Source organism: Sphaerodactylus townsendi, linkage group LG04, assembly GCF_021028975.2.
Source record: "Sphaerodactylus townsendi isolate TG3544 linkage group LG04, MPM_Stown_v2.3, whole genome shotgun sequence".
In the NCBI taxonomy this organism is placed as follows: domain Eukaryota; kingdom Metazoa; phylum Chordata; class Lepidosauria; order Squamata; family Sphaerodactylidae; genus Sphaerodactylus; species Sphaerodactylus townsendi.
Genome location: NC_059428.1, coordinates 113,494,455 through 113,519,418, shown reverse-complemented (window position 1 = coordinate 113,519,418; position 24,964 = coordinate 113,494,455).

Here is a 24,964-nt window from a genome sequence, read left to right as displayed (position 1 = left end):
AAATTCAGCATGCATTTGTTAAAACCCAGAGCATATTGAAATATTTGATGGTAAACCAAAAGCTGGTAATGCTGGCTGCTGCTTTTCTTCTAGCCAACAAGGCAGTGTGGCTGATCCCTAGGGCTACCAACCTCCAGGTTGTGGCTGGAGATCTTCTGCTATTACAACTAATCCCCAGTCAACAGACATCAGTTCACCTGGATAAAATGACTGCTTTGGAAGGTGGACTCTATAGGGCATTATGTTTCATTGAAGTCTGTCCCCTGTCAAAGGAGTCTACTTTCTTCTTGTCAGCTTTCTTCATTGTTCATCTTTCACACTCATAGAGAGTAGTAGAAATGCTATGGCATGAATTAACTTGTTCTTGATTGCCAATGACACATTCATACATACTTAAGAATTTTTCTTAGCTTCTTCAGGGCTGTTTTTCCCAGTCTTAGGCCCTTTCCACACGGGCCATAAACAGCGCCCTGGGCATGGCAAAAACGCCGTCCCCAGGGAGCTGTTCGCACAGGGGGTGCAGCTGCTGCGCAGCCGTGCCGCACTCGCGCCTCCCCAGCGGCACGAAGCCGCTGTTTCCCGACCTTGCTTCCCCAGCAAGGTTTTGGAAAACAGCGGCTGGAAGGCGCCATTCCCTCTCCCCTTTCCCAAATGCCTCACTGTGTCCTCAGCAATTCTGAGCTGTCACGCAGGGCAGGGGCGTGTGTCCCCTGGCCTGTGCGATGCGCCAGAGACCGGAGGACATGGTGAGGCATTTGGGGGACGGTGCAGCCTGTGCGGATGCTGCACCATCCTCCCCGTCGCAACCGGGACCGTTCGTGCGAACCCCCATCGTGGCTGTGCGGAAACGGCCTTCATCTCTGTATGAGTCCTGTATGTACTGTATAGCAATTTTATGGGCAGCCCAATCTGAGGGGTGTGGGGCAAATGGGCTCTTGCAACGGGCACAGGGCCATGCTGGTGCATTTTCCTATCCAGCCAGTGTAAATGACACCTACACCAGTTGGGAGGGCAAACTGGGAGGCTGGTGGGTGGGTGCTTCAAAATTTTATGGCACCAGACCTGAAAGAGCTTGTGCCCCACAGAGCTGTGCCAGCCTAAAGCTGTAGGCTGGCATGGCAGGGGGCAGGCTAGTGGTGTTGCTGGGAGCTTTGGAGATGAGAACCCACCCAGCAAAAACCTAAGTTCGTTTAGGTCTATGGAGAGCTTTTGGGCAACTAGGGATCTTCTGGAGCTCACTGCCTTCTTGCAGCACCTGGAAGTCCTCTGGAGGAAGTGTGGTGGCACAGTAGCAACATGTCCTTGGCCACCACAGTAGCAACATGTCCTTGGCCCAATGGATTGTGCTGCTGGAATGTCTTATTTGTTGCAAATACTATAAGGTATAATTATATGTTATAAGGTATAAATGTATGTTCTAGAGTTTGTGCGGTTCTGGTTTCTATGAACTTTTGTAAGATTAGAACACTGACTTAAAAAAATATCCACATGTCCTGTAATTAAAGATCATATAAAATACTAGTGCTCTGAGGTAATTTGTATGTTACAGCCATGTGGAAGCAGTTTTATATCACTCACAAGTAAATTGTGACCATTCAGCAGTTCAGCATACGGATCAGTGACTTTGCTTTTATTTCTTTTTGTCATTTGCTGTAACACTAAGAGGAGGGAAATTCCAATCCACCCTGTAAGCAGCTGCCTTTGAAAAGCAAGGTGTCAGCTGCTTTTGAAGACATTTAAAAACATTCTCTCGACGTGACAGTCATAACATTTCAACTGGCCTTCTACCTATCAGGAAAACATTCAATGCCCGGCAAAATTCCAAGATCCTCTTCATTCAATTTCCACCAGCTGATTTCAGCTGCTAAAACTATTCTGGAAGTCAATACCTGCTGGGGCTAAAATCACACTTCAGACACATCCTTTTACTTTGTCAATGTCAAAGTATTATTTTTAAAAAATGCTGGCACTGGGGCATAGTTTGTCATGGGTCACAGTGCATGAAATTGTGTATTCGCCTTTGCTGAACATCTTCACTTAACACTTCTATACTCATTCATTTAAATAATCTGAATCAACAAATATCACATTTGAAAAAATGGAAGTTTGGCATTCCCAGAATAAATTTGGTCTGAACTGCTGATTCACACAGGAATGTGTCAAGAACATGCATGTCTTTCTGATCATACGTGGTAAGAAAACTTTTGTTTGTTTGTTTTAGCATTGAGTACCAATAATAGGAGGACATATTTCCTTGCTTTTTCTAAGTGTCACATCTTTTTTTTTGTATGACTCTTCTCTTAAGTTAGGGGTGGTTTCTATGTTGATGGTCATGGTAACCATCTCCTGTGAATGATGGATCATCCATCATCCATTATCAGCTGAGTCATACATGTCCGTGAACAGACTTAGGAAGAAATAGCTGATTAACCAGTTGCCACTTCTAAAAATCCTTTCACCTTGAGAAAGAGGTAGTGGCAATGGAAAGTGGGCGAATCCCAGTCTTGTTAGCATCTACACATTGTGACATGCCTGTGATCCTAAGACTTCTTATCATATGTTAGATTTCACCATGGCTGCCAATATCTGGACTGTCTTTCAATTGTTATTGGTTCTAAACCATTCACTTACATTAGGGTGGCTAGAAGGAATGTGTGCTCGTGTATAGTCAAGCTCCCCAAATACTCACAATAGTGGTATTTTCTGAGTCAAAATCTGATCAGAGAATTCCTTAGCAGAGCTGGTTAGCCCGACCTGAAAAAACAAAACAGAAAATATTCCAGTTTTATCAGGGATCGTTCAGGTAGTTGCTGGTAAAGGTCTTCAGGACATCTTTTTTCTGCATTTGAAGCGGAATGTTCCAGGACACTTTTGTTTCAAATCTTGAGTTTTGCAATCTTGTTCCCCCTTCCTCACCATCTGCAAGTTCCTGGGAATAGGAGGGAGGAGGACAGGAGGTAATAGGGAAATAGAGTAGCATGTTAGGGGAGTGGTAGCCTTTGTCCCATCACAGCAGTTGTTTCATAGGCTAGTTTTGTCTCAGGTTATTTTGATCATGATAAAGAGCATGAAAGCAGGCCCCATCTCAACCAGTTCTACCTCGAGCATCCTTTTCTGTCCCATCGAGACACAGCATGTCTGCCCAGAGGTCCTCACAGGAGGTGGCTCCAGGGATGGCTGCAGCTGCTAGTCAGCACTGGTACTCCTACATTTCTAAGATCTGGAAGCACTTCCAGCAGACAAAGGACCCCCAGCTTGCACAGTGCCAACTGGGTAGGCCCCAGATCAGTCAAGGTAGAGACCCGGCTCATCTCTTGACTACTGGCCTCAGAAACTATCTGAAGAAGCACCACCAGACAGTGCTTCTTTAGGGGGAGATAAAGGTTGGCAGAGGTTGTGTGGTCACCAGCCAGGCAACAGGGGAATCATTCTGCAACCAACTTTGGTGCTCTGTTTGAATGCTCTCCTATAGGCAAAGTTAGAGATGTTGTGCATTATGTGTGCTTCAGCAGAGCATGGTGGTAGCTAGCCAGGTAGCCCTCACCATGCTTAATGCTGGTTTCCCCCCATGCTGAATGTCATCAGGTTGCCACCAGTGTACCATCAGCAATAGGCATGAATGCTGTGCCTGAGGACAGTCCACATGTTAGATGTGAAGTGCACAGTTCTTCTATGAGTGCAAGACAATTGCACCATCACGTAGTTACTGGAAGCCCTGCACAATGGGGGCACCTCATTCCTGCACAACATGGTATGAGAAGGAACCATGTAGGCATTCTGGAGTAGCTTACAGAAACCAGTGTCTTCAACCACAGAAAAAGGATAGCCATCGAGAGTCATCATCTCATCAGTGAGGTGAGTGATGCTCTCCCCTGCCTGCTTGTTAGAACTAGAGATGACCAGAGTAGACTAAGGAATCTGGGTGTCAGTCTGTATGAGTAAGTGAGGTTAGTGTCAGAAAGGAAGCAGTCAGATTGCACTGTAGCACCCACATCTGCCAGTCTCCCAAACATCTCTCTTGTAAGGCCCCACAGGAAACTATTCCTCATCCTGTGAGGACTCTCTCCTATGCATGGAACCAGAAAACAGGCACTACACCTTTTAGCTCACATCTTCCTCTGGCAACTCTGTCTGCATAGATCATCAGGCTCAGATGACCTTGCTGAACTAATTGCCCATAAATCCTTAGCTAGTGCTAACGCAGGGATAGGAGGTGCTTCTGCAGGCACTTTGAGCTCTGAGCCCTGGCCAGCCTGCTTGATTCCACCCTGCTAGGGTTCTGGCTGGCTTGAGTTCTCAGCCTGTTGGGGCCCTAGCTAGAGTGAGCTCTACAGTTCCAGCTCTTCCTTTGAGGAATCCTCACTCTCCTGGGACTGACCCACAACAGGACTCTATGGCTTTCTTCTTTATGATTTATCATCTGCACATTCATTGGCCAAATTAATTAAGATTTAATGAGTGGGAAAAGGATGATTGAAGCAATGTATGGCACAGTGGCAAATAATATCACTTTTTTTTACAGATCAAACTGATATTAAAGCGACCAGCTGCAGAGTTGGCAACCCTATCAGCAGAGTGGCCCAGATCCAATTGATAAGCGTTTTCTTTACAATTCTTCACACTGGAAAGTTTGCTCTTTCACACTGGAAAGTAGCATTTCTCTGATATATTTCCCACTCTAGCCCATAGCAGCTTGCAGCAATGATTTCAAAATGCAGTTTTGTTCCCAAAACGGATCCAACTAAAGAGGTTTACTATGCTGTTAAGAGCACAGGAGACCTGACTTTCCTGAACCCTCCTTCTACAATCCTAGCTGGCATATATGTATGTGTGTGATGAGATAAGAATATTGACATTAAATTTTATGAGTTTTGCACCACCTGCTACAAGGCTGTGTGTACAGTGGCTAGATGTGCCTTCAGGGCTATCTGTATGCTGAGGGACCATAGCTCAGCAGAAGAGCTTTGCAGGTGGGTTAAATCTCACTGTTCTAATTCTATGGGTTTTTGAAAGCTTTAAAACTGGAATGATGACAAATAATTGGGTAGTCAGGGCCAATACATGAATGTAGAATAAATATATGTGTTTTGTTGAATAATTATTCAGAACTTCTTTACTGGTACTTTTGGTTATTAACTCCTAGGGTGGTTGCTGAAACCTGTAGCTGCTGTCAAAGCAAATATAAGGCATGAGAGGACTACCCACCTTCCCCTCTGTTGCTATTAATCTCTTGCACAAAGCAAAGCAATAGCAGATAAAATAAAGCCATCTTTTTCTGCATTACCTATAACATCATCATAGTGATGGAAAATGCCGCTGTAAAATTAGTCTAGATCACTGAAATTGGATTTTTGAAAACCAGAAACAATGGGAACTGGATAGGTTGCATTTTAATAGGGCTTTAAACCATGAAACAGCTGCTGATCATTCTTCCTTTCAAGAAATAAACACAATATTCAAGGCCAATGTAAATTATATTTTGTACAGGGACCCTCAACCTTTTTTAGCCAATGGGCAGCTTTGGAATTTTGTGATGAGTGCCATCTTAAAATGGCTTCCACAAAGGGTTGTCAGCTTCCTGTTACACATGCTACATGTGTTGATGGGATCTTACCAGGTTTTCCCCATGACCACCCAAAAAGGTTGTGCTGGGGATCATTGGATCTGGATGGACAAAAGCCATGTGGGCTGGAGGCTGGAATAATGAAGAGCTTTGGGTGAAATTAAGCAGTAAAGCTAAGTCGATCCTACCCATTAATAAGGATTTCCAGCATTTTTAAAAAAATTAAGAATCCATTGCCATATGAATCCCCTTCTCTTTTGAAGCTGCCTGGCAGAGCCAGTCCAAGCACACAGGACCAGAGTTTGTCCAGATGCAACAGAGCTGGTAGATGGAGATTGGCTGAGAATGAAGGGAGGTGATGGACCAGTGGAAGTCAAAGGGGGCTTTCCTGAAGCCAGGCTGGGCAACTGAGGGTGGGGCAAAAGCCCAAGTAGAACAGAGCCACATTCCACTCTCATCAGCATTACTGTTAGACATGCTACCAGCAGCTGCACACATACAGGAAATGAGGATTTGGGGGAGGATTTCAAGGAAAGCAGTACTTGATGCTAGGGATAGGAAGAAAGGCAAAGCAAAGATAGACAGGAGGAAGACTAATTTCCAGGGTCTCAGGGTGAGCTTGCTCTTGGCTCAGGGAACCAATGAAGGGAAGGGCAACCCCTTTAGAAGGAACCATGTTTGATGTCAGGGAGAAAGTTGCTGGACGTCTCCATACCAACCGAGAATATTCCAGTCAGGAAGAAATGTCATGTTACGTCTTCTGAGGCCAGTGACAACTCAACTGGCAGAGCCTCTCAGAGAGATCCTCCACCGGCTTCCTGTTACATGTACCGATACCACATGTGTTGATGGGATCTAACCAAGGAGGTGCCCACAGGAACTCTGAAGGTTTAATATCATATGACTCATTTTTAACTTTCCTAACAGAAATTTTACAATCTTTATCTGAAGCTGGTACTGTGAAGAGAAACCATAGACACACAGAAGGCTCAACAGTCCCCTTTTTATTGGACAGTTAACAATCAGAATACAATGAGCAGGCAAATACATGGTGTCCCTGAAGCCTTGTCTTCCACTAACATAATGCAAACATTCAAAATGTCATGGACAAAAAAGGTAACAACAAATCATCGCTGAATTCCAGTGGTGGAGTCCTGAGGTGACAAGCTAACAATTCAATGTGCCCAATGTACACAGTAACATTTTTCTCAGCCATGTCAACTCTCTTAGAATCACTAAAAAGACCCTGTGGTTTTACCATAGATTTTCCAGCAATTCAAATTTTTCCTGAAAGTGATGTCATACCATTTGGCTGATGGACAATTTGTTTTTTTTTAAATCCTCTCACTGAGGGCTCGCAACCCTCATGTTCAAATCAGGCTGTAGACATAGAGAAATTTGAGAAGAGAACTGTTCCACCTTCTTGAAGATTTGCATACAAATCAGAGTCTTTCTATGGCCAGGCACACTATTTGTTATCAAAAATGTTGAGCCTCCCATAGTGCAAATATTTTTGGACAGGTGGCTCTTCAGGTAATTTACGCTAAAAAGTTTACTGTTGATGCCTTTATGGTTATTGATTCTCTCTGTTATGTACCTCTCTCACTTATAACACATCCTAAATCTAGGCTTTTGCTTCCATGATTAAAAAACAAAATACAGATCATTAAAATTGGGCAATATAATACAAACCTGATGGCTTCACTGCCCTCAAAAAAAGGAGAGATGAACAATAGATGTGAAGAACTCCTATTGTTCACTTTTATGGACACTTTTATTCACATAAGATAAGCAGAATATTGGCATGCAGATCCATTATCAAAAATTTAAGACTTCTTGCTCTAGGAAAAGCTGGTTTGCATTTTCTCCTCTTAAAAAAATCTAAAATAAATGACACACACACACATTGTGTGTGTGTGTGTGTGTGTGTGTGTGATATAGGATTGCCAAGGTGAATTAAAAATAAAAATTTAATAACCCTAGAAAAGAAAAATTCTGATAGGTGTAAATCAGATGTGTACAATTTTGCCTTTGATTCCCAACTGTGCTTTCCTGACCACCTGATAAACCTACTCACACAGATACCTCCAATCACTCCAAGATTTTAAAAAGCAGCTATTTGTATGTGTTTGGAACACAGAGCCATGGCACAATTCCTCTGAGTTTAAAAAGGAAACTTTTCATCAGCGTTAACTCATTCAGAGGAAAAGCTCAATGACCCAAGGCAAGTTTTCATGGCAGGTACATGTATTCTAAATTGGACATGGTCAAACACAACTGGAAATGTGTGGAGGTTGGCGGAGGAAGAGTTATAGTCCTCAGAATTCTGTAATCATCACTACCAGATGGGCAACATCATAGTGGCTTAACAAAAGTCTTAGCCATGGGCTAGAGGTGGCCTTTTGGTTTTTGAATTTTGACAGGAAAGATGTTCCTCTGTTGATTGCCCTAAACCAATCAGTGGATTTAGATGCTGTCATTCAGACAGTTGGAATGGAATTTCTTCATGTTTTGAAAGTGGTAATAAGCATGTCTTGATGCTGTTTCTGCTCCTTCCAGAAAGTTAAAAAGGCACATTTTGACGCTTTTTTCTGGACCCAGTTCTGTGGAGTTACGTAGAGTTCTGTTTCACTCCCCTCCCCTTACAATATGATTAATGTGGATATTGGGTATGGCCAGCTTCCTTATTCATAGGGACTATTCAATTTTCAGGAGGGAGGGCAGCATACCTGATCTCATCAGATGTTGGAAGTTAAGCAGTACTTGAAAGAAAGACCACTAAGCAGTGGCATATTGACACAAAATGGAACCTGGGGCAAGAAATAAGTTTTCCACCCCCACCCCCCATAGAGCCCGGGGCAACAAATGAGTCCCGCTGTGCCCCCTTTGCTCAACAGAAAACTCATTTCTTGCCCCACGCTCCATTTTGTGTCAATATGCCATTGGGACCAAGTCTTCTGTGATTCCCCCCCTCTCTTTTACCTTCAGGTAAGAAGAGCTCCTTTCTGTTCTTGCACGGGGCTGGGGGGGGGGACTTTCCTGCGGGGCTTGGCTGACATGTTGGGTTGTGAACAGGGAAGCTTTCCCAGGTGCCCCAGTGGATTCTCTGGGCCCCTCCAAGCCTAACCAAAGAGCAGCCCACTGTAGAGTGCCTGGCTGCCATTGGGCAGGCCAGACCTTCACATTCCAGGGATGGAAGTGCCACCAGCCTGTCCCCTGAAAAGGCTAGTTGTGAGGTCAAGCGGTGGTGTCCAAAGGGAGACGAAGGAAGATGAACAGAGATCCAGAGCCTGAGCGAGTCAGCCAGACCCTGACATCAGCTCCTGCCATCTCCAGGCCAGGGGGCTTCTCAGATGGCTGTGCCACTTGTGCTCTGGCTGCTCAGCAGCTGCAAGAAATGGTGGATCTCCCTGGTCTGAGAGGCTGTTGAGTGATGTCTGGCCCCACTCCCTCCTGCCAGCCTGCCCCTTTCCAAGTAGTCTCCCTTGCCCCTGCCCCACCCCGTCAGGAACTGTTTGTGGGTGATGGAGCGCAGACTCCACCTGGGAAACCCCAGCGCGCCTTGGAGTGGAGTGCAGGGTCTGGTTGGAGCCCCAAGGCCAAGAAGGGCTGCCAGGGAAATAAGGAGGGGTGTGGAGGTGATTTTCTGTCCCCTATGTGACCAAACAGTTGCTGCCCAGGGACATTTTCCCCCAAATGTCCCCGTGAGTCCCTGCCACCAAGGAAGACTCTGCAGAAGAAGACAATGGCAAACCACCACAGCTTCTCACTTGTCTTCAAAGCCCCTTGCTGGGATTGCCATTAGTCGATTGTAACTTGATGGCACTTTACACACACACACGCTCTATTTTCCAGACAATTGTTTTTGGGGAAACTAGCACCCTGTACATACAGATACAGTAATGAAAGGGCAGAAACCATCATACAGATAATTAAAAATGTCACTATTACAGAGTTCAGCATTACATAGCATTCCATACCTTCATACATACAAAGATAACAGAATACCAGCATTACATGACTGTGGAACAGCTTGAAAGCTTATTGTTAGAATTTTCCCTTTCATTAAAATCATATCTGGTTATTGTTTACAAGCAATTGAGGCACCAAGGGATGGGTAAAATAGCTTTGAAAGCCTGACCCTGACAGCCAGCTACCAATGAACCTTCTGTGCTTTATAATAAGTTGCTAGGCTAAATATTGTGATACAATAACACCAGTATACTAATGGCACCAATCTCTCTTTTTCATGAGAATAAAAAAAATCCAAGAATATCTCTTATGGAGAAGATGGCTGGATGAGGGGAAGGGGGCAGAGCCCTTTCTAGGGGTTCTTTTTGGCATTTGATTGAGGATTCACTTGGGATAGGGTTAGGAAATAGCTGGAGATTTGAGGTGTGGAGCCTGAAGACAGTGAGATTTGGGGAGGTCAGGGGAGGGACTTCAGTGGGGTATAACACCATATAATGCCATACCTTCCAAAGCAGCCATTTTCTCAAAGTGAACTGATCTCTGTTGCATGGAGATTAGTTGTGTGGGGCCAGGACCGCGTCTCTGGTCCTACACAACTGAATTACTTTAAGAAAAACTTAAAGTTAGAAAACACCCAAGAAACAGTTTTGAAACAGAAGATAAGTTTACTGGACAGCATAAGTATCTGACCAGGATGTCCCCTTAAGGGTAAGAGGCACACCCTCCATACAAAAGGACCAATTTTATAGACACAGAATTTAGAAAGTTACAGAAGGTGAACTCTCCCGAGAGAGAGGCACACCTTGGTGCTCTCAAGTGAGGGACACGCCCTCCATAGGAAAGACCTCAGTCTTTATAGATACAGAGAGTACAGACGTCACACAATCATCCCCTTAAGTTTCACGTATTAATCCATACCTCTTTCACGTGCTACAAGCATGTACCTTAAAAATCTCATTGGATAGATCTGTCTCCTGGTCACAGTAAGACAGCCTCTTATTCTACGTATTCACATTCCTTCGCTCATGCTGTTAGCGCATGCCCTCTCTGTCTGCCCATATGCAAAGGGGCAGCAATAAAACTAGCTTGCTGTCTTTCTTGTTACCAAGAAAAACCTGCTTTCTTGGTTTTCTCCCAGAGAGAGATATGTCCTTAGGCAATGCAGCATTCTGACATTCCTCAGGATCATAAAACTTATCTTCCCAATTTGAAATGTTAAAACATTTAAAAGATTTTACAAACATTGATTCTAACACAATAGAATTATAGTGAAATACTAATACATGTGAATCTCTCATTATCATTTCTGTGTTCATTTAACTATATAGAAAAACACTTTTTAATTTAACTAATCACATTGATTTAGCTATCCCCTATTGCTGGTTCTAACCCAGAAAAACAAGGTTATAAATTTATATGGCTTCTATCACATAGTAACCTGTAGTTACAAGATCTTAAAGATGTTTATCTGTACTTGCCTGCATCTTCACTGAGAAGCTGCTAACATGCAGGCCTGCTGGTCTCTATACAGAGAACCATTTTGATTCTTAGCATCTTTGGTTCATTTGGATTTCCATATTTCTTGATTAAATACAAATTTTATACATTCTGGCCCGTCCCCACAGTTGTAATTGCGGGAGATTTCCAGCCCTCAACAGTAGGTTGATAACACTAACTGTAGGCCTGACCTGGCAGCAACTACCACATGATTTCCTATCACATGACTTGCATGAGTCACAAAGGCCTGGTTGCTTGCTATTGTTCAACAGTGGCCAGCCTACAAAAAACAAGTGTGGGGCAGTGGTTACAATTTGAGACTAAGATGTGGGATCTTCAGATTCAATTCCCAACTGGCCTGGAAGTGTACTGAGTCATCTTGGGTCAGTCAGATATGGAGGAGAGGAGAATGATGTAAGGTGCCTTGGTTTCCCATTAGGGAGATAGGCAGGGTTTACATGATGGGAGCGGGAGCAAGAGAGAAAAAGCTGTTGCCTGTTAATTCAGATCAGACATGTTCTGAGCCTTCAGATAAAGACTGGAGGGTCCTGTCTCAGGGTTTTCCTTGTGTTTGCAGACTGAGCCAGTGAATGTGTGGATTTAGGGTTTGTCTCTCCAAAGTGTTAATTAGAAGAGGATCTGTCTCAGGAGATTTTGGATGTTATGACAAGAGGGAGGGTCGTTTGTGCCCTTAAGTACCTTCCCACTGCCTCGTGCCCTGAGATTTTTGTTTTCTCCAAAATTCTAATGGTCAGTTATGTTTTTGTCTGTTAATATAGCACTGCAGCAGCATGAGTGTGATGATTTTGACTTTGTTCATACTCTCTGTGTTTTCCCACTTTTAACTATATTAAACAGTAAGAGCGAGCATTCTTCTGCTGCAGTACTTGGGCACTTTGCAGATAGGAAAATTAGGAGTTCTGTAGGGACTCCAAAATAACCTTTTCCTTTATGTCATGAAAAAAACTGGCACCAGAGACTTGTAAGAATAAACAAGGAATCAAATGTTTTTATGTAGTCAGGAAGATTTTCTGGCAGTTGATAAAAAATATATACAAGAAGATGGTTTTTGGAAAGGTTACTATTTACAAGTTGTTTCAGTGTCTTTTTTACAGTTGATACAAGGTTCATACAGGATACCTTTAGTGCCTTCAAGTTGTTACTGTCACTTCAAGTATTAGGGCCCACTAGTATAGGTGTATAGTTTTCTGTTTGGCTATCTATGTATATCTGGCTAGGTTCTCCTCAGAGAAATCAACCAAACTACCAGTGTGATTAATCACTGTGTTGCTGTTAACTCCAGGTCCTTGACACAGATTCCCAATTTTATCAATTTTAAATCTGTCTTTACTAGCACTTAATTAGAGTAACTCTACTCACTTAGAATTAACCCTCAGCCTCCAGACAATGGAGTTACAAGAGCGCAACTGTTCAGTCTGGTTCTCACTTCAGTCCTCCCTCAGAACTCTCAGTGCTCTGGCTAAGAATGGCCTGTAGTTCTCTCTAGTCCAGGGGTAGGGAACCTGCGGCTCTCCAGATGTTCAGGAACTACAATTCCCATCAGCCTCTGTCAGCATGGCCAATTGGCCATGCTGGTAGGGGCTGATGGGAATTGTAGTTCCTGAACATCTGGAGAGCCGCAGGTTCCCTACCCCTGCTCTAGTCAATCACATGGAATTCCATGTTAACCCTTTGGACTCTTCATATTCTACTGCCTGAATGTGCCTAAGTGTTTGTATATGTCACAGATGTCTAAGAACCTGCCTTTTGTAATAAAGTGGTCTAACTTGAGGAAGAGGCTGTGTCTGTCTTGAAGTCTCAATTTCTAAGGGAAATTAGTAAAAGATTTCTGGTTTCTGAGAGGAGCTCACATTTACACTGTAAAAATCCTGAGGTAAGGTAAGTCTGTCTTGGCTCCCAATTTCTCTCTGTGAGTGTGTGTGTAATCCCAGGCTCCGTAGAGCAATGATGCTGGCCCGTTGCAATGCCCTTCCATCAGCCGTATCGACAGGGAGATACATTAAAACCCCTTACCACCTAAGGCTATGCATATGCAATGGGAACTGTGTAGACTCTATAGATCATATTCTACTTTATTGTCCACTTTACACAGGACCTAGAGTCAAACACCTGTCACCTCTGCTACTCAAAAAAGAGTATGCATCTGACTTGCAAAAGATCACCTTTCTGTTGGACAGCTCCAGTAGTGATGTAAACGATGCAGTCACCAAATTTTTGGACCTGTATATAAAACAACGCTTTAGGAGCAGATCCTGAACATCAGCCTTCTCTACCTGTCCATTTATTTTAGCTTCCCTCTATTGGGTTAAGTGGATCTATGTATATAATGTTGTAATGCCATTAAAGGTTCTTTGTTTGTTTGTTTGTTTGTGTGTGTGTAAAGTGCTGCCAAGTCACAGCCAACTTATGCTGACCCAAAAGGGTTTTCAAGGCAAGTCACTAACAAAGGTGTCTTGCTGTGCTTAGCAACCCTGGAATTCTTTGGTGTCTCCCATCCAAATACTAAGCAGGGCTGACCCTACTTAGCTTTCAAGATCTGCTGAGATAAGGCTAGCCTGGATCATCCATCTCTCTTTCTACCCTCCTAAATTCTCAGTGGTAAACTTAGAAATGAATGGGACCAGCCAAACTGTTAGACCTGTACATAAACTGTAAATAATTTTTATCTTTTTTCTGAACCAAAGTTTTCTGGTGGGTTGGAAAAAGAGAAGAAAGCAGGAATCAGGGATGAGTTATAGGGATTTTCACAAAAGGGAAAGATAAAACAGTGGAGGGAGGGGAAAATGAGATGCCATTTCACAAAATTTTGTGGGTCCTCTGCTTATCACAACTAATCTCCAAATTACAGCCACCAATTCCCCTGAAGGAAATGGTGGCTGGAAAGCCAATTGGAGATTATTGTGATGGGGACAATCTCCTTGGTGATGTCACTTTCAGTATAGAAGTGGAGATGGTGTCATTGCTCTGGGGCCACACTCTAGGATTTACCCAGAATTCTGTGGCTAAATTATAGAGCTTGGGGTGAATCCTAGAGTGGTGTACCAACATGATGGCATCACTTTGAGTTTTGTGACAGATATGACATCCTGCATTGATGCAACATCAAAGACCCGCCCCCTTCTTTCCTCCCACCAGCTTTTCAAGTGCCAGGGAGGAATGGGTGGCCCAGGGCAAGAGGTTCCCTGCTATAGCAGGACACCTGGCCCCCCTCCACTTCCAACCCTCCAAAAATGTTCAGTGCTGGAGTTGGCAATCCTCCTGGAGGATTGTTTGAACTCCTGGATCTCTTCATTAGCTGAAGAGTAGCTGAAAAAGCAGTGTTCAGTATCAGGTTGGCTGTGTTCTGTGGCAATTAAGTTTGTTACAGATTAAGAAAACATCATTTATTATTATTTCCAGATCTAGCATTCCCTGAACTACAATAGGATTGGCAGGAAAGTAGGTAGGCTCTCTTTTGTAATGACAGAATCTCCATTTGTTGTGTATTCATACAGTACCACAAGTGCCCCCAGTTTTCCTATCTACATGCCTGAAGCATAAGCTATACTTGTGTAGTCTTGAATCAACAGAAAAGCACTTGAAGTATATCTTTGCAGCCTTACTAAACTCACAGATGTGCTGTGAGGAAACCTGTGCACAGCATGTGTGTTTCAAGAACAATGATACCAAAGGGACAACTGAGCACAGTTTTGAAGGAGCAACAATAGAAATAGCATACAGTAGCTATGCAAGATGTACAGTGCTAGAGTGCATTAATTTAACTGTAATATCTCTGCAGTCAGAGGCAGATGATTAAATCCAAATAACCTATGTGGGCCTTTGGGATCTGTGATGGAATCCCACAATATGGAACTTAGCTGCAAACAACAGCTCTGAGAATAATATGTATCAGGACAATGGCATTGGAAAAAGGGAGGTTATTTTTTTTCCCCTCACATCATAACACCAATTGAAAATACCCCTTTTTCTATGTTGCTTTTAATCCTATTAAGGGGAAAGTATGAAACATGCTGTTTTGGCTTCTTGCTGAATTTTTCTTATTGCTGTCAGATGCTACAGTTTATGCAGTAATGGTAATACTCAACATTTATTTAGTGATAAGTGTCTGAAACACTTCTTATATGACAGTATCTGAGAGCTTATAGGTACCCACACTGAACCACAGAAAATGCCAAAACAGGGTTCTATAATGTTGGAAGTGACTTCATGTTGTCTCCTGCCTCAATGACAGGGAGTCTGATCAGTGAGTCAGAGAGTTAGAGGGGTCGAGACAATGGACACCTTTTTCTCTACTGCCCTTTGATGAGTAGATTGCTGCTTCTCAGGGAATTTCCTTCCTTCCTGCTTCTCTTCCACTGTCCACCATTCATGCTTTTGTTTACAGAAGTTAGCCTAATTGGAGCACAGTGAGAATGACTTCTCATGTAGAAGGGAAGTCTGAACTGACCATCCTGAACCCAGACAATTATTCAGAATTAAAAACTCGACTTTTTCAGTAATCTTTAAAAGTCCTTCTGCTCACAATTAAGAAACTTGTCAGATACCTAAAGAGTACTGCACACCTTAAGCTCCAACTGCCAACCAGAAATTCTTTCACACCTTTCTCCATCTTGCACCAGGTGCGTAGAGAGATGCAGACAGTACCCCTCACCATTCAGCTAGATAGTTCAGAAAACAGAGCCTGTCTCTTTTCTATCCAGACTGGAGTTCACTATTAAAGACTTCTCTAGTTAGAAACTATGAATTGGTTCTGAGTTTGTTGTTGTTGTTGTTGTTGCCAGCACACACACATGCCTGTGTAAGCTCCACCACTCTACAGAACTTTCCATCAGCCTGGATGCTTTAAAAAATGAGAGTGTAAGCTACTGGACCCCTCCCTCACTAGAGGGTGCCATAAGTGCTTGCATGCCTGTTTTCCTGTTGTTCTTTGTTTCCACTGCTTTCCCGGGCAATGGCATCTTTCCTTCCTATCAGATCCTTAAAAGGGAGGAGCAAATAGCACTTCCAACCAAACACCTTTGCAGACAAGGCACAGAAAGGGAATTTTTAAGGTGACTATGTTGGCATGGTGTTTACCATGTCTAAAGGGTGTGGGTACACAAACTCACCTCTTCAGGGTCCAGTAAAATGGATCCCCATTGTTGCATGTACTTGAAAATCAGAGCATTTTGAGAGAAGAGGAAGGACTGCATTCATAGTGAACTCGGTGATGTTATCTTCAATAACTGCTACCCTAGGTCATTGAATTGGCTGTCCATTGAAAAAATGGTTGCAGTGTACATGCATGGAAACTGACCACTGCCCCAAATTCTCAAATCAGCTGACAATTGAAAAACCATGGTCCAAATTCCAGAACTTGAAAACCCCACATGGATTTCTCTCACAAACCAGTAACGTCCTACCCGAAAAGAAGCAATCATGATAAAACATTCTCTGGAGCTTAGTTCCAAAACTGTAATGATTTTTTCTCAATGCATGCCCTTATTCAAATGGCCCAAACATGCTCATAATCAGTGTTTAATTTAATCAAACTATTTGCATTCTGTCAGTTCTCCAATAAAAGTACATTTTGCACATGTCACCCATAGATATTTAATCATGTCATGAAGCCCCCAGACAATTACAAACCAGATTTCTCAAGAACAAATGTTAAAGCGTGTAAAGGAGAGTAACAGGCACATAATCAATCATATGAACCTGCAGGAACTGCCAAATAATTGACATTTCACCCATTCAGAATGGAAATCACACCCCAGTGCTTATTATTGCTTTGTCTGTATCCACACTGTCATGGTCTTAATAATAAAGAGCATTCCCTGAAGAAGGTTCATAATGCAGAGACAAATAACAAAATCTCATCAGATTTGCAAGAGAGAAGTATGCAATGCAAAATGACTCTAAAAATACCTTAAAGATCTGAGAGGCGCAAACATCTTCTTGCTAAGGTGCCGAGGGAGTCCTTCAGTATGTTTACTTGTCCACCAAACCTGTACTTTGCAGCTTATGTATGTAATTCAAAGTCAAAACATTTTTGTTTAAAAAAATTCAGTAGTCACTTGAATTCAATTTGGAAGAAGTAAAGCTCCACAAGGTATCCTAACTATGTCCTTATCCAATATTTTAACTCCATCTTACGTAAGTGTTTTCCATCCTTTGTGCTGCCTATCTTGGGACCGCTTTCTTTCTGTTCTTCTAAGCACTCCTGGTTTACAGAGCCTCCAAATATTAATTCAAACCAGCAGTGGTCACAATGGTATATGTTGTCTTTAATGGAGTTGCCGCTTTGTCAGTCAGTGTGTCCGAGACAAAAAAATTAGTTCTATACCCTTGAGCCAAATTCAGAAAAAAAGTTGGAAAGTGTGCAAGTTTATTAACACTTCTTCAAGTTTCAGAGCTCCATCTGAGAAAGCTAAAGTGAAATTAGTTAGATCCAACCTGGTTGTTTTCTTCAGTCTCACCAAATTATTCTCATATTACAGTCCCTATTCCACTTGACTTTTTTTATGCAGGTCCCATCATCCCCAAAATATTTTTTTGGATGACCAAAGAAGGCCCTTCCATCTACTTTTGCTGGTGGAAAAGCTGAGGACATGCATCCCAGTGGCTTGGTTTTGACTTAGAAATAGTGTGTCTGAAAGGGAAAGGGTAACATTCTAGAGTTTTAAGCATGATTGCTTATCAATATTCTAACACTGTAGAAATCCTTCAGTTTTCAAGTAGAGTTTCCTTCTACTTCTAGTCTAAAAGCCATGGAAAATAAGGTTGCCACTGTCACATCTGTGCTACAGATCATGACCAATGTAAGATTTCATACTGGTTTACAGCTTACAACCCATGGATGTTTTCCTCTGCTGTTCTTTCAAATGGGAATTCTTTTTAAGGAACATTCCATGTCATTCATTTTGTAACTAAAATAAACTAAAGCCTGAACCAACATTTGTACCTACAATGCTTTTGTTTTGTTTTTGGATAAAGAATAGAATATTCAGTCCTTGTAATGACAGAATGTTCAAAAGATAAGATGCCTTCACAATACAGCTGCTCTTGGAGCTGCATAATGAAACCACTTGAATAACATGTTCTGGGTTGTTCGGCAGTCCTCCTCACAATAACGAATGTGATTTGAATGGAAGTTTAATCATTCATATCATACACTGCCTTGTTAAAATTACAATACATTGAGGCTGACCCTGTTTAGTTCTTATTAACCTATGCCTTAAGAATTAGTGCAAAACATTATATAGACCTGACCTGGATGCACAGGCCAGCCTGATCTTGTCAGATCTCACAAGCTAGGCAGCATCAGTTCTGGTTAGTTCTTGGATGGGAAACTACGAAGAAAGTCCAGGTTCCCTATGTAGATAGGCAATGGCAAACCACCACTGTTCATCTCTTGCCATAAAAACCTTATGGGGTTGTTGTAATACATTGGCTGCAACTTGATGCCACTTTATACAGAGAGAGGTCATTTCCACACAGCAGAAATAAAATGTCTTGCAGATGTTTTAAAAACCATTTTTGGGGGAGTAGTTTGCACAGCTCTACCCTGCAAAACATCTTCAGAATGTTTTATTTCTCTCAACCTAGGTTTTTCAAAAATTACTAAACTAGCAATCTTTTCCCCCCAACCTGGGTTGAAGACATTTCCTGCCTGCTGAGCAAACAAAAGCAGGCAGGAAATGCTTTATTTCTTCCACCCAAAACTCTTACTTTCATTTTTGCCATTCACACCCGCCATTTTGTGTGCTGCAGCAGGTTCTCTGTGAACGTTCCCCACGGAGGTTTCTTTTTGTTGCAGCTCATCCGCACATGATTTCCATGTAAAAAGTAGATGAATAAAATTTGTTTTGCCTAACAATCCTGTGCTTGCGTCATTTTTTCCCTTTTTTGTTGTCTTGAGGGGTATGTCACAATTAGAGAAGCTGCAGTAGGCACATATTTGTGTCATCATAGCGTAGCAGACACACCCCTCAAAACAAAAAAATAAAAACGACACACGGGATCGCTAGGCAAAACGAGCTTTATTCAACTACTTTTTATACAGAAATCATGTGCAAATGAGCTGTAAGTGAAGGACATCTCTGTGGAAAACCTTCATCAAATGGCGGAGGCACAAGAATCTCTGCAGCAGCACACAATTTACCAGAACTCTCTCAGCTAGCAGGTAGGAAAAAAGAACTATTTCGTCAGGCAATACTTGTGTTCTGTGTGCTGTGGGAAACACAAAATGACAAAATAGATCTTTTTAAAATGTCTGCCGGGTATTCTCTTTCTGCTGTGCTGAAAAGATCAAAGAGACACTGTGCAGGAAGGGAAACAGCAAGGTTGGAAGTTACAGGTTCAAATCTTCCCACCAACTCACTAGGTGGCCTTATATGCCTACTACACACAACTTTCCACCACCAAGTCATGTTCAGCTCAGCCTTGTTGTCTTCCATGTGCTTAACCAGTGCTTTTTTATGCAATTCCAGGCAAGTAGCAGACATTTTAGCAAGCGCTTGTTAATTCACCGAAGTGGTTGATTTGCTGAAAATGAAAACGAGGCATTCAGAGGAACTGAAAATGAAAACGGGGCATTCAGAGAGAAGGGAAAGAGATAGGACCAAAACAAGACAACTTCCATACAGGCTTGCCTATTATAATTCCACCCCCTACACTATCAGCTTTTAGATGTGATATAAGTTCGACCTTCATTCCATTAAGCCTACAGAAATGATCCAGTTATTTAATGAAACTTTCATTAGCATTTTACAATGAGAAGCAATAGCAAAAGAGAAACTAATACACCTTTGGAAAGAATTAACCACTTCTAAAGATGATTAAAGGAGTGTGTGCAAACCTTCTTATTAAAAACCACTGAGACTGAAGTTTCAATTAATGAGCTACAATTCATGGTTATTAGCTTGACTAATAAAGTTTGTAAGTGAACAGAAAGCTGGCGATAATGAAGACAAAGTAGCAAGCCAAAGGAGCATGCTGCCAGTAGCAAAATAAAAGGGAACACAACGTAAGTGAAATTGGAAGTTGGAGGGAAACAGAACATCAGTAAATGTCTTGACAACAATTTGCATTTATTTTATCCCCTGTACCGTGTTTTTCTTTAATCAGAGGAGCAAAAAAAACAATGGCCCCGAGAACCAAATTTCACTAAGGTAACACAATGATAGATGTGAAGTTAATTACATTAATGAAACAATCAGCTATAACAGAAGCCACTGGGGCAATGGTGGGGGAGAGAGTATTGGCTGCTGCACTCAGCATAATTCACAGCAGGCTTGTAGTTTAAAGTAGTTTGAAGACATTCTAAAAGGAATCTAATGATGTCATCCTAGGCAAAGTTACACCCTTCTAAGTCTAGTGAACGCAATGAGGGGTTAAAGGGACACAATATTTTCCTCCAGGCCTGTGCTGATCTATTTACTAGATCAACAAGCAAAAGCTGGTTTTTCTCTTGTCACAAATATAGGAGTCTGAAAACACATTAAGTTTCAGATCAGGTGTGTCCAACCTGTGGCCCTTCAGATGTTCATGGACTACGATTCCCTTCAGCCCTGCCAGCATGGCCAATTGGCAGAGCTTATAAGAACTGTAGTCCATGAACATCTGGAGGGTCATAGGTTGGACACCCCTGTCTTTTTTTCCCCTGTCCACACAACAGCAGTTCTTCCTTGTGCAGATAGAACAAAGAAGTGGAGGGTGGACAAAAGAGTGGGTCAGATTGGCTTTGTTCACTTTGTGATGGGAGAAACCCACTGAAACAGAAAACTATGGGGAAAACCCGCTGCAAAGCATAGCTGTGAGATAAACACTGCAGGCATAAATGACCATGGTCTGAAGGAGCATCTCAGCTCTGACAGAAGACCCAAATCTTTTAGGAGATTCATCAATGGGACTGAACTCATCAACTCCTTCCCACTTTCCTCCTGCTTCTTAAAATCAGTAAATCCAATATTTATTTACTTACATCATTTATACCCCGCTTTTCTCCCCAGTGGGGACCCAAAGCAGTTTACATTCTTATCCTCTCCTCATGCTGGATTATAAAAGCTGGGCTTGTGGCTTACATGGTTGAACTGCATGCTAAAATTTGCACCAAACTGAGAAGAGAAAATGAAAGAAATCACACTGCTCATTCTGTGGATCTCTGGCATGGATCTCTGGCCCAAGCACATGGCCGGCACAAAGGAGGGCCTGGCCCTTTAAAGGTTTGGACCAACCCTCCCCTTTCCTGACATGGCCAGTGGGCAGCTGGCGCTGGCCCTGGCCCAACATGGCCATGCGCCTGTTTCCGCCCTCGCTGAGGTCCGAACAGGAAAACACTGCCTTGCCCACCCCGAGCAGCAACTGAGGCCGTGGTGATTCACAGTTGTCTTATAACATTGCAGGGATGACTCTTCTCCAATTTGAATGAAACATAATGGGTAACAGGAAGGATACACTGTAATAATTCACTTCTAGAATGCTGCAGATCAGTATGTCTAGAATTAAACTGATATACATCTGACAGGATTTCTACCCTGTATGTTGAACCTAGAATTCTGAAAATACAAATGATGCAGAGTACAAAGGTCAGTTTTCCTGGAGATAATTGCCGCTTTGGAGCAGTTGGTTGTAGATATGACATCCCTGCTGACTTCCCTCTCCTCCCAAAACTCTGCCTTCCCAGGCTCTGTCCCCAAATCTTGTAAGGACCCCACTCCCTGCTCCAGCAAAGACCCCTCCACTAGCTGAGAGTTGATTTAATGGGTACCCCTTGTGGAGTCTTAGTGTCCAGGGAGGTGAAAATTTCAGACAGGCATCTGGGTTCAGATATGACATTGGAGAGTCCAAGGCACAAGGTAGAATGTTGGTGGAGTTAAAATAGATCTAGAGTGTTCTCCCCCAGCTCTGTGGCATGTCTTTCTCAAGTGCAAAAGGTTTTTCAAAAGCTTCCACAGTCAGAATTAACTGGCTGTAGTGAGTTTTCTAGGCTCTGTCGCCATGATACTCTGTTTTGCCTGCATCTATGGCTGCCATCTTCAGAGACATGTCAAGGTGAGACGTGTTTCTCCCCATGGCACAGTGCTGAGTGTGGTAGTGTATATGGTTTGTCCATCTCACAAAGGGGAGATGCACATTTGCATTTGTCTGGTTAGAGTGGATTTACAGTTGTATTTGCAATCACATTTCCAACTGCATTGCAGAGGGCTTTTTGGCAGTGCAAAAAGGGGAAAAAATTAATTAATCTCCCCGCCATCAGAAAGCCTTCCATTGGGCTGAGTGGAATTATGCAACCTAAAAAGGTGATCCACATTGGAGGCCTGGGCTGCAGCATAAATGGAGGCAAGACCAGGGTGGAAGTCAACTAATATCGGCTCCAGCCCCAGCCACACCTCTGGAACTCCCTCACTATGACAGTGGGGCCAGTGGCACAGGACTGCTCATGCAGCACTCAGCATTGTGTCTGAGTGACTCAGAGAGCTGTGGAGGCCACCCACCAGCAGATTTGCCCGTCAAACAGGGTAAGTGCTGCAGGGAGAGTATTTCCACTGGCATAGGCCATTGCTGCTTCCAAGAGTTACTTTAGCCCTGCCGCCCACCCCCACCCCAGATTGAGCTGTTAGGAATAAAGTTATGCAATAAAGTCTCAATAGGAGAAATCAGATCTAACACCAGCCTTCATTACATCAAAACAAAATTGTCAATAATTTTCTGCTCTCAGTTCCTATAATTTTTTTGCTAATTTATGTGGAGAAAGATACCATTGAATGTAATGTTTTCAAGAAATTTAAATTGTGATGATACTGTAAATGTATATCTGTACATTAGTATGCACCTCCATGTTTCACCTAGATCTTTTCCCCATTTCATTTGCAAGTGTTGTTTATATACCAGCTTTTTGTTGTGAACACATTCGTTTTGCAAACAGATTACTGTAATCTCCCATGCTAATTGATTATTGATCTGTAATAATAGATTATTATTATACAGTTCTGGAATCCACTGCCACCACCTTGCCAAGGATACCCTTCTTTGTCCACAAAACTCTTGCCACTGTCTGGACTTTCTGAGATGATCACAAGTTAAGCAGGCAATCATAAAGGCATAGCAACCATAGCACCAACAACTAGTTTGTCTTCCTCTCCAAAATAAAATTTATGGCTTTTTCAGATCAAATTGGCTTTTGAGTTCCTCTTCCATCTTCCTCCTCACTCAGAACCACAGGCTTGCCATTCCTTCTGGAGCTATTTGCTCTGCAGACACCTTTGTGCATTGCACTGATGATCTTGACAGAGATTGCAGAAGCCCAAGAAGATGGATGGTTTGTGGTGTGGGATTGGATGAGATGGCCTTTTGGATCCACCCAGGTCCAAGAATGCACAGGTCAAGATTCCATTCAACCATCTCCATGAGAAGTCCCTCAACCACTATTTCCTGATCTTTCCCTCTGAATTACATTTCAGCAGCTCCTTTGTCTAGGTGTACCTTTTACAGTGATATAGAAGATAAGATTTCTCATCCTGTATGCAAAATTACTCCTGCCAAATTTTCTTTTTGTATACAAATATTAAAGGTGCATGGAGACATCAGTATTCCCTGAAGCCACCCAAAGGTGCATGGAGACATCAGTATACCCTGAAGCCACCCAAAGTTTTTGGCCACACCTCCCACTGCTGACTCCCTATCCATGCTTCTCCAAATGCTTGCACTCATGCCCTTCCCCTTCCCACTTGCAAGTGCTTTGTTGCTCATGCTCCTTGCTGCATATGTTGTCTAGCACTGCTAGGGAAGGGTATGTGGGTAGTGCATGCAGTGGAGGCTCTCCTGGCGGCCAGGATGATGGCATTCCAGCCACTACCTAACACCATTGGGGAGAGGTCAGGTGAGCAGTGTGGGCAGCAGCAACTGCAAATGATGGGAAACTTTGCGAGTGGGCGGGGGGAAGGATGCACAGGCACATGGGAGCATGCAGGTGAGTAAGCAAGAATGGAAGTTTGGTAGTGAGAGTATGGGTCCTCTGTACACTCTATCCCCTGGGACCTCAAAGCCTAGAGCCACTCTTGATAGCCACATTTTGCTCTGTTTCTGGCCACCACACAACTTTTTTCTTTGACTTGAAATCCCTCTCCTTTTTTATTTATTTATTTATTTATTTATTTATTTTTGTAATGACCTGCCCTGCTGGTTGATAGATTAAGCAGAAAGACTTTTCTTGGCACTTAATGATGTCTAGTACCACTGCAATAATAGATTCCAGGAAGTCAGAATGGGACCCCATTCATTTTCTTACCAATCACTACGAATAAGTGCTTTCATTAAACTATAGCTGGGAGAAACATTCAGTCTCCACATAATTAGTTGTGAAACCATTTTTAGAGTTCTCAAGCTTAAATAAAAGGATTATGGTAATGGACCATGTATATGTGCATTAGAGAAATAAAACATTGAAATCTGGCAAAAGCGGAGGGAAGGAAATGAAATTAGCAGAACTTACAAATATAATAAAAGGCAGTTGGTTGTTGTAGCTACATCAGCTGACAGGAAGCAATCACAGCTGTTCCTTAGCTTTGATTTCCATGGTATAAAGAACTCTTGTTTGCAGTTCTTAAAATATGTTAGTGATAAACAATAAAGAGGCATTGGAAGTGGAGATAAATGTAATGTGATGATCCACAGTGCAACAGTATACTAAGTAGGGACAACATTGATATCTAACCATATCCATGAATATATATTTTTTGCTAACGGAGTAGCCCACATCATTGATTATCTGGATGCATTTTAAAATCACTACCAGCAGTTTCTGTTCAACCAATAATGAACATTATCAAGTAGCATGATTTTTCCACAATTCGTATTAGGCTTTTTTGTTCAGAATTTCATTAGTTAATATCCAAACATGCATCCCTAGTCAATGTTTCCTCTTCCTTG